Source organism: Hordeum vulgare, chromosome 2H (genome assembly GCF_904849725.1).
Source record: "Hordeum vulgare subsp. vulgare chromosome 2H, MorexV3_pseudomolecules_assembly, whole genome shotgun sequence".
NCBI lineage: Eukaryota > Viridiplantae > Streptophyta > Magnoliopsida > Poales > Poaceae > Hordeum > Hordeum vulgare.
The window spans coordinates 587601966-587620730 of record NC_058519.1 but is presented as its reverse complement, the minus strand read 5'-3'; positions in this window follow the sequence as shown (position 1 = coordinate 587620730).

Sequence of the window (18765 nt, the reverse complement as noted above, 5' to 3'; positions counted from 1 at the left end):
AGTTTGAAAGCATGTTTGGAAACATTGTTTGAAAACACCACAACATCACACCACCCAAAGAAAGCTATCACTACGATCAACTCCTAGCCACATAAGAAAGAACACAATGCAATTGAAAAGGATGCCATGATGCGAAATGATGACATGAAATGAAGCCACATGAAATGATAACTTTATATAACATCCAAAGCATGGTTCCACAAAATAGGAAAGGATCCAAATATGGAAAGGATTACATCTGGGCTGTTACAAATATGTAGGATCCAATATGGGAATCCAGGTCCCGCTATTGGATATTGACCGAGGAGTACCTCGGGGCATGTCTACATAGTTCTCGAACCCGCGGGGTCTCCACACTTAAGGTTCAATGATGTTTTAGTATAGTTGAGTTATATGTGTGGTTACCGAATGTTGTTCGGAGTCCCAGATGAGATCACGGACGTCACGAGGGTTTTCTTAATGGTCCGGAAACGAAGATTGATATATATGATGGTTTCGTTTGGTTACCGGAAGGTTTTCGGGCATTACCGGGATTGTACCGGGAGTGGCGAATGGGTTCCGGAAGTTCACTGGGAGGGGGCAACCCACCCGGGGGAAGCCCAATGGCCTTAGGGTTGGTGGACCAGCCCTTAGTGGGCTGGTGGGACAGCCCAAGAAGACCTAGGCACCAAGAGAAGAAAACAAAGAGAAAGAAAAAAAGAGGGAGGTGGGAAGGAATAGAAGGACTCCACTTTCCAATCCTAAATGGAGTAGGATTCCTCCTCTCCTCCCTGGCTAGCGCACCCTTGAGGGCTTGTCCCTCAAGACAAGCCTCCTCCCCCTCCCTCCTATATATAGTTGTGATTTAGGGCTGATTTGAGACAACTTTTGCCATGTGCAACTCAGATCTAGACACCGTAGTTCTTCCTCTAGATCGTATTTCTGCGGAGCTCGGGCGGAGCCCTGCAGGAGTAGATCGTCACCACCACCGGAGCGCCGTCACGCTGCCAGAGAACTCATCTACTTCTCTGTCTTGCTTGCTGTATCAAGAAGGCCGAGATCATCGTGGAGTTGTACGTGTGCTAAACGCGGAGGTGTCGTCCGTTCGGCAATAGATCGGAACGGATCGTGGGACGGATCGCGGGACGGTTCGTAGGGCTGATCGAGGGACGTGAAGACGTTCCACTACATCAACCGCGTTTCTTAACGCTTCCTGCTGTGTGATCTACAAGGGTACGTAGATCCAAATCTCCTCTTGTAGATGTACATCACCATGATAGGTCTTCGTGTGCATAGGAATTTTTTTGTTTCCGATGCAATGTTCCCCAACATTTAGACCACAACATCTGATCTCAAAGTAGATCAAATATGTAATCTGTACTACTCTGTTAATACAACCAAGAGCAGGATGTAGGGTTCTACCTCCATCAAGAGGGCCCGAACCTGGGTAAAACACTGTCTTTGAAAGCACATATGCTCCCTTGGTGGTTTTGATAATTAATGACAACATACATTGTCTCTTTGACTAACACTTTTACCTAGTATATTTGAGGTATAGTCCACATAGAGCATTGGCCAAAGGATTGTGAGGAGAATCCCCTAGATGAAGGAAGGAATAGGATTGGCTCAAGCTTCAATCAAGATGGCTCTACATTTTACATTTGTGAGAAATCAATTTGAGTCCATAGGAAAGCCAATATTATTAAAAGGGGGTGAAGTATTATGATGAATTGGTTGTTCAAGTACTTAGAGATAGCCACCAAAAATACTCAGCCATTCTCCCACAAGATATCTCTCTCCAAAGCTAAACCAGCAAAATCGGAGCCACCAATATTTTCCACTCGGCCCTACCGATTTTCCACTAGATAGATCCTTTGCTAAACCCTAATCTCTCGATACCACCAACTTTCATATTGGTGCCACCGAGATTCAATGACCAAATTTTTGTTGGGAAAATTCCAAGAATTGGAATTTTCGAGATTGGAATCGGTCTCACCGAGATTTGGAAACTGGACTAGGTCATCGTATCGGTACCATCAAGATTCATATATCGGTCCCACCGAGAATTCAAAAGTTGCCGTATTTAGTGCAACTCGTTACCACTCAGATTCCTTTCGGTGTAACCGAGTTGGGCAATAATGTTCTAACGGTTGGATTTTGGGAGATGCCTATATATACTCCTCCAACTCCTCTCATTCACAGAGGAATCACTCAGAACACACTTACACTTGCGAGATCCATATTTCTGAGAGAGAGCCACCTACTGATGTGTTGAGATCAAGAGATTCCAATCCAACCATTTGAAACTTGCTCCTAGCCTCCTCAAGTTGCTTTCCACAAGATCACTCTCTCCTACCCATGTCAAATCTGTGAGAGCGTGATTGAGTGTTGAGGATACTATCTTTTGAAGCACAAGAGCAAGGAGTTCATCGTTCTACCGCATCTATTGCCTTTTGAAGGGTGGTGCATCCTAGATTGGTTAGGTGTCGCTTGGGAGCCTCCTACTTCGTGTTGTGGAGTTGAATACAGAAGTTTGTATGAGCAAGGAGATCGCCAACTTCGTGAAGATCTACCGTGAGTGAGGCTAGTCATGTGTGGACGTAAGCCATGGTGGAATAGACTAGGCACCTTCTTCGTGGACCCCTTGCGGGTGGAGCCCTCTATGGGTTGAAGTCTCCACTAACATGGATGTAGGATAGCACCACCTATCGGAACTATGCCAAAAATCGCCATGTCAACCTCTTTGCGTTTGATCTTCCTAAATCTACTCCTTACTACATGTGCAATGTCTTTACTTTCCGCTGCCATATTTGTTGACTAGCATGTGTAGGGTGCACTAGACTTGTTAGAATCCCTAAAATCTGCCAACCATCAAAACTGGAAAGGCTAGGATTTTAGTTTTTGCAAGTACCCCATTCACCCCCCTCTAGACACCCCTTCTATCGATCCGACAATTTGTATCGGAGCAAGGTCTCCATAACCTTGGTTTAAACACTATTGGAGAAAGATGGTGTTGGGGAACGTTGCATGAGAAACAAAAAATCCTATGATCACCAAGATCAATCTAGGAGATGCACATCTACGAGAGGATAGATTGAATCTACATACCCTTGTAGACCGCTAAGCGGAAGCATTCAAGAACGGGGTTTATGTAGTGGTACATCTTCACGATCCAATCACGAACCGTCCCGTGAACTCTCGATCAAGTGCCGAACATACGGCACCTCTGCGTTCAACACACGTACAACTTGGTGACGCCTTCACCTCCTCGATCCAGCAAGCGATGCGGAAGTAGCAGCCCGAGTCCTCCGACAGCACGACGACGTGGTGAGTTGTTGGTGGTGATAGCTCAGCAGGGCTTGGACGTGCGGTATTTAGAGGAGAGGAACTACGAGGGAGAGGAGGAGGAGTGTCGTGGCAAGTTATCATGTGGATTCCCTCTCTCTACCTCTCTATATATAGGAGGAACGGGGAGGGGAGGGCGCCCTAGGTTTCCTCTAGGGGTCGACGGCCAAGAGGGGGCGGCGGATAGCGTTGGGTGGCCCCTCCCACTTGGGTGCCTTGCCACACAAGTTGGGCTAGCGGCGCCCTAGGAGGAGGCCACTTCCCCTTCGACCAAAGTGGGTAGGGGTGAGGGGCTGCGCCCAGCCCCCTGGTGGGCTGCGGTTCCCCCTCTCCTTGGCCCATGAGCCCCCCCCCCCAACAATTGTTGGGGCCTCCAAAACCCCTTTTGGTATTCCGTCATTCCCTCGGTGCGCTCCGGAACACTTCCAGACTCCAATGACCTTCATCCTATATATCAATCTTCACCTCTGGACCATTCTGGAGTTCCTCGTCATGTCTGGGATCTCATCTGGGACTCCGATCAACCTTCGATCACCAACACGATGAATCAATTATGCGTATATCGTCAACGAACCTTAAGTGTGTAGACCTTGTGGGTTCGAGAACTATGTAGACATGACCGAGACTCTCTCCGGTCAATAAACAATAGCGGGACCTGGATGTCCATATTGGCTCCTACATATTCTACAAAGATCTTTATCGGTCGAACCATGATGTCAAGGATTCAATCAATCATGTATGTTGTTCCTTTTGTCTATCGGTATGTTACTTGCCCGAAATTCAATCGTCGGTATCTCTATACATAGTTCAATCTCGTTACCGGCAAGTATCTTTACTCATTCGGTAATACAAGATCCCGTGACTAACTCCTTAGTCACATTGCTTGCAAGCTTATTGGGATGTTGTATTACCGAGTGGGCCCAGAGATACCTCTCCATCATACGGAGGGACAAATCCCAGTCTCGATTCACGCCAACCCAACAGACACCCTCGAAGATACCTACAGAGCACCTTTATAGTTACCCAGTTACGGTGCGACATTTGATACACACAAGACATTCCTTCGGTGTTCGGGAGTTGCATGATCTCATGGTCATAGGAACAGATACTTGACATGGAGAAAACAGTAGCAGTAAAGTGACACGATCATATGCTACGTTCATAGTTTGGGTCTTGTCCATCACATAATTCTCCCAATGATGTGATCCCGTTATCAAATGACAACTCATGTCTATGGCCAGGAAACCTTGACCATCTTTGATCAACGAGCTAGTCCTTTAGAGGCTCACTAGGGACACTGTGTGGTCTATGTATCCACACATGTATTCGAGTTTCCAATCAATATAATTCTAGCATGGATAATAAACGATTATCATGAATAAGAAAATATAATAATACCTAATTTGTTATTGCCTCTATGGCATATTTCCAACAGGTGGATGTCCCTTGTTTGGGGAATATTAGTTGTAGAGTGCATATTCTTGATGGGGAGTTTTATACACAATGGAAAGACGAAATGCTTGATATATTCGATGAATTCCATTTGTGCAAGTATGTTGAATATCCCTATGAGCCTCCCATTGATCCTTTACATCCGTCTCATGATGAAGAACTTGATATGCTTGGTAATCTTAAAACTATAAATCTAATCATTAGAGTACTGCCAAGAAATGTGCTTAATCAATAGCAAAATTTTGAGTGTTGCTACTGCGACAACAGACCTTCCCTGGCAACGGCGCCAGGAATCCTGCTGCTATGGCTACGCCTATAAGGACTTCCTTGGCACATATGCAAAGGATTTCCCCGCGGCCTTGGAGCCTTGCATTGGTGTTCCCTTGAAGAGGAAAGGGTGATGTAGCACAGCGGCGGTAAGTATTTCCCTCAATTTGAGAACCAAGGTATCAATCCAGTAGGAGGAGAGCTCAAGTCACAAGTACCTGCACAAACACAACGAGCTTGCACCCAATGCTATGAAGGGGTTGTCAATCCCTTATAGATTGTTTGCAAAGTGAGAACTGAAAGCAAAGAGTAAACAAAGCAAAGTAAAAGTGAAAGTGGAAATGATAGTTGTGAATAGACCCGGGGGCCGTAGTGTTCACTAGTGGCTTCTCTCATGGAAGCAAGTAAACGGTGGGTGAACGAATTACTGTCGAGCAATTGATAGAATCGCGCAAAGTCGTGACGTTATCTAAGGCAATGATTATATCTATAGGCATCACGTCCCAAACAAGTAGACCGATACTTTCTGCATCTACTACTATTACTCCACACGTCGACCGCTATCCAGCATGCATCTAGTGTATTAAGTCCAAAAGAACAGAGTAACGCCTTAAGCAAGATGACATGATGTAGATGGATAATCTCATATCTACGATAAAAGCCCATCTTGTTACCCTTGATGGCAACAACACGATGCATGCCTTGTTGCCCCTTCTGTCACTGGGAAAGGTCACCACACAGTATGAACCCAAAACCAAGCACTTCTCCCATTGCAAGAATCATAGATCTAGTTGGCCAAACAAAACCCAAGACTCGGAGAGACTTACAAGGATATCAAATCATGCATATAAGAAATCAGCAAAGACTCAAATATAAATCATAGATAATCTGATCACAAATCCACAATTAATCAGATCTCGACAAACCCACCGCCAAACAGGATTACATCGGATAGATCTCCATGAAGATCATGGAGAACTTTGTATTGAAGATCCAAGAGAGAGAAGAAGCCATCTAGATACTAACTACGGACCCATAGGTCTGAAGTGGACTACTCACGAGTCATTGGAGAGGAGATGATGTTGATGTAGAAGCCCTCCAACTCCAAAGTCCCCTCCGGCAGGGCACCGGGAAGGGTCTCCAGATGAGATCTCGCAGAAACGGAAGCTTGCGGCGGCGGAAAAGTGTTTTCGTGGATGCCCTGATATTTTCTGGATTTTTAGGGAATTTATAGGCCAAAGAGCTAGGGTAGGGGAGCGCCACGGAGGCCACAAGCCTGGTTGCCGCGCCCCTGGCCCCGGCAACAGGGCTTGTGGGCTCCCTGTGGGCCCACTGCCTTGGCCCTCAAACCTCCCGATCTTCTTGTGTTCTGGAAAAATTTATTTCGGGGATTTTATTCCGTTTGGACTCCATTCCAAAATCAGATATGAAAAGAGTCAAAAACACAGAAAAAACAGGAACTGGCACTTGGCACTAATAAGTTAGTCCGTTTGGGAATTAATAAGTTAGTCCCAAAAAAGATATAAAAGGTAAACAAAACATCCAAAGTTGACAAGATAACAGCATGAAACTATCAAAAATTATAGATACGTTTGAGACGTATCAAGCATCCCCAAGCTTAACTCCTGCTCGTCCTCGAGTAGGGAAGTGATAAAGAATGAATTTTTGATGCTTTCATGCTACCTAGCATAGATGTCCTTTGTAACTCCTCTTATGTGACGTGAATGTTCAGATCCATTAGATTCAAAACAATAGTTTGCTATTGATGTGGAGGCAATAATACTTCAAGCAAACTAGTAAGGTCATCATGAACTTTCAAAATAACGAGGCCAAAAGAAAGTTATCCCTACAAAATCATATAGTCTGGCTATGCTCTATCATCCTTGCACAACGAATTTAAATCATGCACAACCTCGGTATTGGCCAAGTAATTGTTTTCACACCTTTACTTTCTCAAACTTTTTCAACTCTCACGCAATACATGAGCATGAGCCATGGTTTTAGCACTATAAGTGGAGTGGAGTGTGGTGGAGGTTGCAAGACAAACAAGGAGAAGATGGTCACATTTACTAGGCATATCAATGAGCTATGGAGATGCTCATCAATAGATATCAACGTGAATGAGTAGGGATTGCCATATAAATGATGCACTAGAGCTAACAGTATGTGAAAGCTCTTAAAGAAAACTAGTGGGTGTGCATCCAACTTGCTTGCTCACGAAGACCTAAGGAAATTTTGAGGAAGCCTATCATTGGAATATACAAGCCAAGTTATATAGTGAAATTTCCCACTAGCTATATGGTGGTGACAAAACGAGAGACTCTCAATCATGAAGATCAAGGTGCTTAATAAGCACAAGTGTGGAAAGATAGTAGCATTGTCGCTTCTCTCTTTTTCTCTCATTTTTTTGGTGGGCTCTTTGGCCTCTTTTTTTTATTATTTTGGTGGGAATCTTTGCCCTCTTTTATTTCCTCACATGGGACAATGCTCCATCAATGATGATCATCACACTTACAACTCAAAACTTAGAGCAATTATGACTCTGTATGGAATGCCTTCGGTAGTGTACTGTGACAATGATCTAGCATGGCATAGACATTAATGGAAACATCATGCTAACTATCTTATGATCATGCAATGGCAATGTAGAAGTGGTGGCACAGGTCATGGTGGTAGTTGCATGGCAATATATCTCGGAATGGCTTTGAAAAAGCCATAGTAGGTAGGTATGGTGGCTGTTTTGAGGGACGCTAATGGTGGGTTTTGTGCACCGACGAAAGTTGCACGGCACTAAAGAAGATAGTGATGGTGGAAGGTGAAAGTGCATCTAAACCATGGACTCAACATTAGTCATGAAGAAATCATATACTTATTGTGAAAGTTTTAGTAGTAATCGAAACCAAGCATTCAACGCATACTCCTAGGGGAAGGGTTGGTAGGTATAAACCATCGCGTGATCCCGACCGCCACACAAAGGATGACAATCAATAGACTAATCATGCTCAGACTTCATCACATAGCGGTTCACCATACGTGCATGCTACGAGAATCACTAACTTCAACACAAGTATTTCTAGATCCACAACACCTTACTAATATAACTTCAATATTACCACAACCGCAACTCAAAACTAATTGAGATGAATCAAACTTCTCTAACTATTCAATGCACATGAAGGTGGAAGTTTCCATATCCCTTTGGATAACTACCCCTTCTGAGACTACTATCATAGGATAGATCAACTACCAAGCCACGCACCGCCGTGCTCTAAAAGATATAAGTGAAGCACATAGAAGAAAAGCAACTAGCTCAAAAGATATAAGTGAAGCACATGTGAGCTGAATTGTCTAACCAAAGGATATAAGTGAAGCTCGACAAAATCACGGTGAGTGCATGTCTCTCTCTCTCTAGGTGTGCAGCAAGGATGATTGTGACACAACAAAAATAAAATACTCCAACGATACAAGACGCTCCAAGCAAAACACATAACATGTGGTGAATAAAAATATAGCCCCAAGTAACGTAACCGATGGATTGAAGACAAAAGAGGGGATGCCTTCCCAGGGCATCCCCAAGCTTAGGCTTTTACGGCATCCTTGAATCAACTTGGGGTGCCTTGGGCATCCCCAAGCTTGACCTCTTCCACTCTTTATCTCTTGGTCCATAAGAACTTCACCCAAAACTTGAAAACTTCACAACACGAAACTTAAACAGAAACTCGTGATAACATTAGTATAAGAAAGCAAACCACCACTTCCTTAGGTACTGTAGCAAACTTAAATTCTACTTATGTTGATGTTGGGTTACTTTATTTTCAATCTTCCATGGCTAATACCCCCCGATACTATCCATAGTTTCATCAAAATAAGCAACCAACTCAACAAAAACAGAATCTGTTAACAGCAGACCAGTCTGTAGCAATCTGTATACTTCGCATACTTCTGGTACTTCAAAAATTCTGAACAATTACGACTCCATGGAGAATTTGGTAGCAATCATCATCAAAAATAATAAACTCAAAAGCTCTCACAGAAAAAAAAAATGAAAAAAAAATCGTGAGCAGAAAGTTTCTGTCTTTTCCAGCATGATCAAACGATCATCCCCAAGACTAATCATAACGGTTTTACTTGGCACAAACACAAAAAAAAAATCATAACAGAATTATGAAGTGTGGAAAACAAAAACAGAAAGAAAAAGGATAGATTCGTTGGGTTGCCTCCCAACAAGTGCTATTGTTTAACGCCCTTAGCTAGGCATTGATAATTCAATGATGCTCACACAAAAGACAAGAATTGAAGCACAACAAGAGCATCATAAAGCATGTGAAAATCACATCTAAGTATAACATACTTCCTATGCGTAGGCATTTTATAGGAGAACAAATTGGCAAGACAACAAATAGTTACCAAATGCAAGGAAGAAGAAAGAGACAAGAGCAATCTCAACATAACGAGAGGTGATTTAGTGATATGAAAGTTTTTACCACCATATTTTCCTCTCTCATAATAATTACATGTGGGATCATATTCGAATTCAACAATGTAACTATCACATAGGATATTCTTTTCATGATCCACATGCATGCAAAGTTGATGCTCTTCAAAAATAGTGGGATTATCATCAACTAAAGTCATGACGTCTCCAAACCCACTTTGAATAATATTGCAAACATCATATTCATCATGAGGCTTAAACAAACTTTCAAGATCATAAGAAAAATCATTACCCCAATCATGATCATTGCAACCAGTAGTGGACATCGCAAAACTAGCATCCCCAAGCTTAGGGTTTTGCATATTTTTGGCATGATTGTCACTAATAGAATTTATAGTGAAACCATTGCAATCATGCTTTTCATCCAAGGAGCCCTCGTGAATCACTTCATGAATTTCTTCATCACGATTTTCAAATTCACGCATCTCAAGAAAAACTCCATAGAGAAAGTCAAGTGCACTCAACTCACTAGCAATTGGATCAACATAATTGGATCTCTTAAAGAGATTAGCAAGTGGATGAGGATCCATATCACTAGATTTTTAGCAAGCGAAGATGCAAGCATAATGGAGGCACATAGCACACAAGCAAACACAAAGCAAGCGAAAGAAAAGGGCGAACGAAAAAGGCAAACGGAAAAGGCAAACAAAAAGGCAAATGAAAATGGCAAATGTGAAGTGGGGGAGAAGAAAACGAGAGGCAACTGGCAAAAAAGGTAATTGCAAGAGATGAGTTTGTGACACCTACTTGGATAGATCTAGACTTGATCTCTCCTCCCCGACAACGGCGCTAGAAATCCTTCTGCTACTGCGACAACAGACCTTCCCTGTCAATGGCGCCAGGAATCCTGCTGCTACGGCTACGACTATAGGGACTTCCTTGGCAAATATGCAAAGGATTTCCCCGCGGCCTTGGAGCCTTGCGTTGGTGTTCCCTTGAAGAGGAAAGGGTGATGTAGCACAGCGACGGTAAGTATTTCCCTCAGTTTGAGAACCAAGGTATCAATCCAGTAGGAGGAGAGCTCAAGTCACAAGTACCTGCACAAACACAACGAGCTTGCACCCAACGCTATGAAGGGGTTGTCAATCCCTTATAGATTGTTTGCAAAGTGAGAACTGAAAGCAAAGAGTAAACAAAGCAAAGTAAAAGTGAAAGTGGAAACGATAGTTGTGAATAGACCCGGGGGTCGTAGTGTTCACTAGTGGCTTCTCTCATGAAAGCAAGTAGACGGTGGGTGAAAATTACTGTCGAGCAATTGATAGAACCGCGGAAAGTCGTGACGTTATCTAAGGCAATGATTATATCTATAGGCATCACGTCCAAAACAAGTAGACCGATACTTTCTGCATCTACTACTATTACTCCACACGTCGACCGCTATCCAGCATGCATCTAGTGTATTAAGTCCAAAAGAACAGAGTAACGCCTTAAGCAAGATGACATGATGTAGATGGACAATCTCATATCTACGATAAAAGCCCATCTTGTTACCCTTGATGGAAACAACACGATGCATGCCTTGCTGCCCCTTCTGTCACTGGGAAAGGTCACCACACGGTATGAACCCAAAACCAAGCACTTCTCCCATTGCAAGAATCATAGATCTAGTTGGCCAAACAAAACCCAAGACTCGGAGGGACTTACAAGGATATCAAATCATGCATATAAGAAATCAGCAAAAACTCAAATATAAATCATAGATAATCTGATCACAAATCCACAATTCATCGGATCTCGACAAACACACCGCCAAAGAGGATTACATCGGATAGATCTCCATGAAGATCATGGAGACCTTTGTATTGAAGATCCAAGAGAGAGAAGAAGCCATCTAGATACTCACTACGGACCCGTAGGTCTGAAGTGGACTACTCACGAGTCATTGGAGAGGCGATGATGTTGATGTATAAGCCCTCCAACTCCAAAGTCCCCTCCGGAAGGGCACCGGGAAGGGTCTCCAGATGAGATCTCGCGGAAACGGAAGCTTGCGGCGGCGGAAAAGTGTTTTCGTGGATGCCCTGATGTTTTCTAGATTTTTAGGGAATTTATAGGCCAAAGAGCTAGGGCAGGGGAGCGCCAAGGAGGCCACAAGCCTGGTTGTCACGGCCCCCCTCCTGGCCGCGGCAACAGGGCTTGTGGGCTCCCTGTGGGCCCACCGCCTTGGCCCTCAAGCCTCCCGATCTTCTTTTGTTCTGGAAAAATTTATTTCGGGGATTTTATTCCGTTTGGACTCTGTTCCAAAATCAGATCTGAAAAGAGTCAAAAACACAGAAAAAACAGGAACTGGCACTTGGCACTGAATTAATAAGTTAGTCCCAAAAAAGATATAAAAGGTAAACAAAACATCCAAAGTTGACAAGATAACAATATGAAACTATCAAAAATTATAGATACGTTTGAGACGTATCAAGTGTACTCATACTTTGTGGAAAAACGTAGAGAAAAGATATTCCGACTATTCTCCTAAAAAATCTTGATATCATTTTCCATAAATGCATAGACTTTCACAAAATGAAACTAACTAATCCTAATTTTGATAAATCTCTATTTGAGCTTCGTGACCTCATGCGTGCTAAAGGAGATCTCATTGCCATTAACAATGTCATTGTTGAAGCCATTCGCATGCATAAACATGAACATTGTCATAGTCAAAATTCTCATGAAATTCTTGATTCTTATGACAAGGATATTCCGTCTAACGATGACAATGTGGAGCATGGCTACTACGATGAAGATGAGAAGTTTGAAATCGAGTATGAGAAGACCATGAGGAATCTTAGTCTTATAGCAAACCTTACATACTACAAGACCGGAGGAAAAGAGTGGATACTCGACAGTGGATGCACCGATCACATGACCGGAGATAAAAGCATGTTCCATGAGATCACACCAAACCGTGGACCTCAAAGTATGTGACCTTTGGAGACAACTCCAAGGGTAAGGTACTTGGTCTTGATAAGGTAGCCATATCGCATGGTAGCTCCATTCAAAATATCATGCTTGTTGAATCCCTTGGCTACAATCTTATTTCCGTATCTAGACTAATAGACTTTGTTTTCAATGTGTTATTTATGAAAGTTGACTACCGAGTGTTTCTTAGCGACAATCATAACATGGTCTTTACTGATTTTCGCAAAGGTGATCTATACATTGTTGATTTCACTAAAAAATCCAAACCCTGTACATTTCTTATTGCAAAATATTTTAAAGGTTGGTTATGGTATAAAAGGCTAGGACATGTTGATATGTGTAACCTCGACAGGCTTATCAAAGATGATAACATTCTTGGTGTTAAAGATGTTATATTTGACAAAGATAGGCTTTGTAGTGCTTGTCAAGCATGATTGCTTATTCCTTGATGCCATTTATTTGATACTATCTTATATCTTGGAAAACTATGCTCCATTGTATTCTATCTAACCTTTTGTGGGTACTTGGAAGAACTACACTCCACAAGATTGCCGTCAACTCACATCAAAAGCAATCTTGTCATGGCCAAGTATCAACAACCCCTTCTTCGTAGATGAATGACAAAGACAACAAATCATATCCTTGACAATTATATGATGATGAAATTCACTCATGTCATTTGGATATATTATGTTATTCCTTGCATGACTGGCCAATGTAGGTGAAAAGTGAACCAAAACGACTAGGATAGCTCCCAACTCAAGATGATCTTCATCAACTTTGAGCATCCATGACAAATTCACCTACACGCCACGTCATCAACATCATGATACGTCTCCAACGTATCTATAATTTTTGATTGTTACATGCTATTATATTATCTGTCTTGGAAGTTTTATATGCATTAATATGCTATTTCATATTATTTTTGGGACTAACCTATTAATCTAGAGCCTAGTGCCAGTTTTTGTTTTTTTCCATGTTTTTGAGTATTGCAGATAAGGAATATTAAATGGAGTTGAAATGGAACAAAATCTTCGGAATAATTTTTCTTGGAACAAAAGACACCTGTCAGACTTGGAGAAGGGGGCACGAGACCTACCGGGAGACGACAAGCCTGCAGGGCGCGCCCGAGGGGGGCGCCCCTCGCTTGTGGCCCCCTGTAGCTCTCCTAACCCTAATCCTTAGCCCATAAATTCCCAAATATTCCCCCGATACCACGAGGAGACCAAAAAAATACTTTTCCGTCGTTCGGAGCCTGCGTTCCCGTGAGATCCAATCTGGGAGCCTTTTCCGGTAATCTGCCGAAGAGGGAATCGATCATGGAGGGCATCTACATCAACTCCATTGCCCCTCCGATGATGCGTGAGTAGTTCACCACAGACCTACGGGTCCATAGCTACTAACTAGATGGCTTCTTCTCTCTCTTTGTTCTTCAATACCATGTTCTTCATGATCTTCATGGAGATCTATCCGATGTAATACTCTTTTGCGGTGTGTTTGTCGAGATCCGATAAATGTTGGGTTTATGTTCAGATTATCTATGAATATTATTTGAATATTCTCTAGATTCTTATATGCATGATTTCATATCTTAGCAAGTCTCTTTGAGTTATTAGTTTGGTTTGGTCAACTAGATTGGTAATTCTTGCAAAGGGAGAAGTGCTTAGTTTTGGGTTCAATCTTGCGGTGTCCTCACACACTGACAAAGTAGGGGTAGCGAGGCACGTATTGCATTGTTTCCCTCAAGGATAAAAATATGGGTTTTCATCATATTTCTTGAGTTTATCCATCTACATCATGTCATCTTACCTAATGCGTTACATTGTTCTTCATGAAATTGATACTCTAGATGCAGGCAGGAGTCGGTCGATGTGTGGAGTAATAGTACTAGATGTAGAATCGTTTCGGTCTACTTGACACGGACATGATGCCATTGCCTTGGATATCTTCATAATTATTCGCTTTTCTATCAATTGCTCGACAGTAATTTGTTCAGCCACCGTATTATTTTCCTTCATGAGAGAAGCCTCTAGTGAAACCTATGGCCCCCGAGTCTATTTTCCATATTATACTTTAAGATCTATAAACCCAAAATACCCAAAATATATTGCTGCCATTTATTTACTTTTGATTTAGTTTTAGTTCTAGCAATCTTTTATCTAGCTCTATCAGATCTCATCCTTGCAAATAACTGTGAAGGGATTGACAACCCCTTTTTACCGTTGGGTGCAAGTGTTTGATTGTTTGTGTAGGTTCTAAGATTGGGGCCTCGCTTGTTCCCCCTACTGGATTGATACCTTGGTTCTCAACAAACTGAGGGAAATACTTATCTACTTTGCTCCATCACCCTTTCCTCTTCAAGGGAAAACCAAGGCAAGCTCCAAAAGTAGCAAGAAGGATTTTCTGGCGCCGTTGTCGGGGAGGATACATAGCAATATCAAGCTTACCAAGTACCCATCACAAACTGATCTCTTGCATTTACTTCATTTGCCATTTTCCTCTCGTTTTCCTCTCCCCCACTTCTAAAAATGATTTTCAGAAAATACCAAAAAATTTCCCTTTTGTTCGCCCTTCTTATTTTGCCTCTCTCCTTACAGATCTCTTACTTGTTTCTATGACTAGCATTACCACTTCCGCTTTGTCACCAGATTTTGAAGTTTTATACTTCAAACAAAAACAAAGGGAAAATTTGAAAGATGCCTGGTATAGGATAATGGAATCTTATCGTATCTCCAACCTAAAAGGAGATGCAAAGGTTTTGCTCAGAAATTTTTACATTGGATTGGCTTTACATCATAAAGTACTCTTAGATTTCGCCTCAAAAGGGAATTTTATTGAATTAAATACAAACGCTGTTTATGAAGTTTTGGAGGGGATTTTGGGAGTCCCTCCACAAAAAAGGGGGTTTAATTTCTCAGAAGAGGGAGTTCAAATTCTTGACAAATTGAGTGACTTACATAAGCACTTAGTCAAGTTACAACAATATCACGAACCCCTTAAATATATTAGTGGAAACCTCAACCGTTTGAATACTTTGATTACCCTTTGCAATAAGCGTTTGGATATTTTGGACAATAAGATGGTTTCTTCCCCTACAAACCCGGTGAAGAGGAAAGAGCCCCCCGTATTTGAGAAGGCCCTCGCAAATATTGTCAATACCAAAGATGGCAATACCTAGATCTATTGCATTATGCCTAGCTAGGGGCGTTAAACAATAGCGCTTGTTGGGAGGCAACCCAATTTTATTTTTATGTTTTTTGTTTTTTGCTTCTGTTTTTGAGTGTTGAACACATTATTAACTCTGTAATAATTGTTTTTTCTTGTTTTAATTAGTGTTTGTGCCAAGTAAGACCTTTAGGATGGTCTACGGTGTTTGCAAGTTGATTTTGCTGAAAACAAATTCTGTTTTCTTTGTGTTGTTTGCTTATTTTGATGAATCTATGGGTTGTATCGGGGGGTATGAACAATGGAGAAGTTGGAATACAGTAAATATTACACCAATAAAAATAAAGAATGAGTTCACAACAGTACCTAAAGTGGTGATTTATTTTTCTTATACTAACGGATCTCATGAGTTTTCTGTTGAGTTTTGTGTTGTGAAGTTTTTAAGTTTTGGGTAAAGATTTGATGGACTATGGAATAAGGAGTGGCAAGAGCCTAAGATTGGGTATGCCCAAGGCATCCCAAGCCATATTCAAGGATACCCAAGAGCCTAAGCTTGGGGATGCCCCGGAAGGCATCCCCTCTTTCGTCTTCAATCCATCTGTAAATTTACTTGAGGCTATATTTTTATTCACCACATGATATGTGTTTTGCTTGGAGCGTCTTGTATGATATGAGTCTTTACTTTTTAGTTTACCACAATAAACCTTGCTACACACATCTTTTGAGAGAGACATGCTGAATCGTGAATTTATTAGAATACTCTATGTGCTTCACTTATATCTTTTGAGCTAGGCAATGTTGCTCTAGTGCTTCACTTATTACTTTTAGATCACGGTAGTGCTTTATTTTATAGTAGAAATTATTAAACACTCGTACCTCACTTATATTTTTTGAGAGTCTTTAAACAACATGGTAATTGGTTTAGGTTATGAATTTAGTCCTAAATAATGGGCATCCAAGAGGGATATAATAAAAACTTTCATATTAGTGCATTGAATATGATGAGAAGTTTGATTCCTTGCATATAATTTTGAGGTATGAAGATGGTAATATGAGAGTCATGCTAGTAAGTAATTGTGAATTGTAAGAAATACTTGTTTTAAATCTTGTGATTCCCGTAGCATGCACGTATGGGAACTGTTATGTGATGAAGTCGGAGCATTATTTGTTTAATGATTGTCAACCTTTGTGTGGAGGTCGGGATCGCGCGATGGTTAACTCCTACCAACCCTTCCCCTAGGAGCATGCGTCTAATACGTTGCTTGATAACTAATAGGATTTTGCAATAAGTATGTGAGTTCTTTATGACTAATGTTGAGTTCATGGATTATACACACTCTCACCCTTCCACCTTTGCTAGCCTCTCTAGTACCGCGCAACTTTCGCCGGTACATTAAACCCACCTTCCTCAAACAGCCACCATATACTTGCCTCAAAACAGCCACTATACCTACCTATTATGGCATTTTCATAGCCATTCCGAGATATATTGCCATGCAACACCACTGTCCCGTTTTTTTACGACATGCACCACCACTACCATATTGCTTATAGAGTCATATTTTGTTCTAGATATCGAGTTGTAATCTCTGAGTTGTAAGTAAATAGAAGTGTGATGTTTTGCATTATTAGAACATTGTACCGTGTGAGAAAAGGATGATGGAAGCTATGATTCCCTCACAAGTCGGGATGAGTCGCCGGACTTTACAAAAAAATAAAAGAGGCTAGCGAAGCCCATAAAAAAAGAGGCCAAAGATGCCCACCAAAAAAATAAAAAAAATGAGAGAAAGAGAGAAGGTACAATGTTACTATATTTTTTCACACTTGTGCTTCAAACTAGCACCACATTCTTCATAGAGAGTCTCCTATTTTGTCACTTTCATATAACTGTGGAATTTCATCTTTTGCACAACCACTTAGTTTTCTTTTTGAGCTTTCATACACATATAGCTCAAGTGCATTTGTTTCATGGCAATCCCTACTCACTTTACATAGATATCTATTGATGGGCATCTTCATAGCCCGCCGATACGCCTAGTTGATGTGAGACTATCTTCTCCTATTTCTTTTTGCAACCTCCACCATATTCTATTTCACCTATAGTGCTATATCCATGGCTCACGCTCATGTATTGCTGAGAGTTGAAAAGGTTTGAGAACATAAAAAGTGTGAAACAATTGCTTGACTTTCATCGGGGTTGTGCATGATTTATATACTTTGTGTGGGTAATATGGAGCATAGCCAGACCATATGATTTTGTAGGGAGAACTTTCTAAGACCATGTTATTTCGAAAGGACACAGCTGCCTTGTTAGTATGCTTGAAGTATTATTGTTTTTATGTCAATATTAGACTTTTGTTTTGAATCTTATGGATTTGAATATTCATGCCACAATAAAGAATATTACATGGATAAATATGTTAGGTAGCATTCCACATCAAAAATTCTGTTTTTATCATTTACCTACTCGAGGACGAGCAGGAATTAAGCTTGGGGATGCTTGATACGTCTCCAACGTATCTATAATTTTTGATTGTTCCATGCTATTATATTATCTGTTTTGGATGTTTTATATGCATTAATATGCTATTTTATATTATTTTTGGGACTAACCTATTAATCTAGAGCCTAGTGTCAGTTTCTGCTTTTTTAAGATTTTGAGTATTGCAGATAAGGAATATTAAACGGAGTCCAAACGGAATAAAATCTCCGAAATGATTTTTTTGGACCAAAAGACACGTGTCAGACTTGGAGAAGGGGGCACGAGACCTGCCGGGAGATGACAAGCCTGCAGGGCGCACCCTAGGGGGGCCACGCCCCCTGTCTTGTGGGCCCCCTGCAGCTCTCTTAACCCTAATCCTTGGCCTATAAATTCCCAAATACTCCCCACATACCAAGAGGAGACCAAAAAATACTTTTCCACCACCGGTAAGAACCAATCTAGGAGCCTTTTTCGGTAATCTGTCGGAGAGGGAATCGATCACGGAGGGCATCTACATCAACTCCATTGCCCCTCCGATGATGCGTGAGTAGTTCACCACACACCTACGGGTCCATAGCTAGTAACTAGATGGATTCTTCTCTCTCTTTGTTCTATAATACCATGTTCTTCATGATCTTCATGGAGATCTATCCGATGTAATACTCTT